The sequence below is a fragment of the Triticum dicoccoides genome, chromosome 2B (genome assembly GCF_002162155.2).
Source record: "Triticum dicoccoides isolate Atlit2015 ecotype Zavitan chromosome 2B, WEW_v2.0, whole genome shotgun sequence".
Lineage (NCBI taxonomy): Eukaryota > Viridiplantae > Streptophyta > Magnoliopsida > Poales > Poaceae > Triticum > Triticum dicoccoides.
Genome location: NC_041383.1, coordinates 809,121,362 through 809,123,950, shown reverse-complemented (window position 1 = coordinate 809,123,950; position 2,589 = coordinate 809,121,362). Strand labels below are relative to the sequence as shown.

At 46.6% G+C, this 2,589-nt stretch overlaps 1 pseudogene; it reads right to left on the bottom strand.

Annotated features, from left to right (window-relative positions):
• Positions 1–601: 601 nt before the first annotated feature.
• The window catches only part of LOC119368935, a 5,162-nt pseudogene continuing 3,174 nt past the window's right edge, over positions 602–2,589 (bottom strand).

The following is a 2,589-nucleotide window of genomic DNA, read 5'->3' as shown; positions in this document are numbered from 1 at the left end:
ATTTACATTCTCTATACAAGCAAGGGGATGAATACATTTTGCCTATATCTGTGGACGAGCTCATAGCTCAGTGGTGGGAGCGTGGTGATTTCGGGTTCTTCTCCAGTTGGTCAAGTTTTTTTCATTGTGCCTATATCCAAATTATCCAAATTGTAATTTCTTAAAGGCAAACTCTTTGCGAAACAACTTAGCACAGTGCGAGTAGTACATGCTGCGCTCATGTCTATTTGTAAAGATGAACCATAAGATACCACGAAATAGTGAGCAAGCTATGTTCCTGCCTAGGATGATTTTATCGTCACTTGTTAGTACACGGATGTTTCAGCTAAATAACCCGTGAAACTGACTTCAAATTGCCATTTTATTTTCTTCTTTTCCTTTTGGAGATTCTAAGTTATGTTTTTATTTTCAGCTACTATCAACAGAACACCATGAGATTTTTGGAGTAGTACACTACACGGCACGAGGCAGTTGCAGCATCTCACTATCGATCCAAAAGGCACAGACAACGTCAAATTCAGTTACAACTTTTTGTTTGTCTGTCTTTGGGAACGCGAACGCGAGATGGATGCCAGTAGAACCAAGATTGGAATGCAACACGTTAAACGCAAAGTTGTCACTTTGTTATTTACTGCTGCCTGCTGGCCGGTGGTGGAAGAGAACAGGCACATGGAAAAGAACAACCAACCAGCCACCCCGACATGAGACTCTACCTACTGGCAGGCGCCTACTCGTCGTCGTCTCCGCCGCTGCGGAAGAGCGCCGACCGGTAGTAGAGGAAGGCGAGGATGAGGACCAACATGAGCGCCACGCCGATGGGGGATCCCGCGACGTGGTGCAGGGCGTCGGGCGCGGCGTCGGAGGACAGGAGGTGGATGAGGAGGAGGAGCCCCACCGGGAGGAGGAGCAGGCCCACGGGGCCGGCAGCTCGGCGATGGCATTGGCGATGGCATCGGTGACCGCCTCGCCGCCGCGACCCAGGAAAAGCGGCCACACAACCAGCAGCCCCACCACGACCGCCAGCAGCAGCCCGTGCGGCGCCTGGGGCGGGCCAGCGTCGTACTGCTCGTCCACCATTGACATCGCCTTGCTCTCTTGCTAGCTGTCCGAGACCTTCCCCTTGTCTCGCCTGGCGACAATTGTGCGAGGCGTGGTAATGTCTGTGGCCTGTGGGCATAGCCCTGTACTCATGCTTTTAAAGAGGAGATAGGCGTGTGACGTAGTAGGAGGGGCGGTGTGGTGGTGGTAACGTAAGGCCACTGAAAATGGGCCCCACGAAACTTCCACGAAGGTTCATGCTAATTGCTACGGAATTTGGGTACTCGGATCCTTGCTTGCTGCTTTGAAACGTACAGCAATACATCACTCCAATATTTTTCAGCATATAATACCCCCTCCGTCCAAAAATACTTGCATGTGAGAGAAAAAGGATGTATCTAGACGTATTTGAGTTCTATAGACATCAATTTTTATTAGCATTGATTAGTGCTCTACCAATTGAGCTACATCTCCATTCACATGCATTACACTAATTTGAGATTACAATTATACTCGAACTATTTCCTTCCTGGCAAACAAAATGGTTAACTGGGACAGACATTGTCACATATGGTGAATACTAAACTCTTTGCAAAATCTTCCAGTTCAGACATGGGAGAGCACGAACATAATGCTAGTATCAATCACAGAAAATCAGCTTAGTGTACAAACGATGACATCACAGAGGTCGGAGCTTTCTCCTATATATCCATCCATTGTCACAATGAATGGAGTGATAAACACCATCGTGGGTGGCAATTCTGCCCTGAAGATGCAGTGTTAGCTTATTAGAGCTTTGTGTTCACGTCTGATTTTGTTTTTTTTAGTTCACCATAAGTGTATGTCGAATCTGGAGCTGAAAGATTTTGAGGTTGTTTATCAAACATGGATATAAGTGCCCACGAGTTGTGGATTAGACAAGGCGACGGTGAGAAAGACCCGAAGACACACGGAGAGAGCAGCACCTCCGCCCCGGCAAAGAGACTCTTTGCAAAATTTCAAGTTGAGCCAAAAACACAAAATAACACTACTATCAGCGAAGAATACACGAGCCCATAAATTGTCAGAGAAGGTCCCATATATATTACTAGAATAAGAACATTTCATATTACACCGATGAAGGTGGAACATTAACCTGCCTGTCAGAACAACACATTTAGTGGGCACAGAGCTGCCGTAAACAACTTCAGACTTCACAGTTAGAACACAGACTCGACGCCACAGATGTAGCACCAAATCAGTCGGTGAATAGACTCACCGCCTCCACGTGCACCTTAGTTTCGACAGCTGAACGGACAGCTTTCAGTACTAGGGTATTAGTCTGGCCATGGATTTTAAGCAGGACGAGGTGAGACGAGAGACATGCTATAACCAGGGCTGACTGGGCATACTGCCCTTCCCAATAATTATACTATCGTGTTTGGGCAAACGGCAAATCACAATTACTATCATATGTCATATTCAAGTTTTACAATAGTAGCTAAAGGCCAAACATTCATCCATCAAACTGGCTCGGTTTCATAATGAAGCATTGCATGGATATTTGGAAGC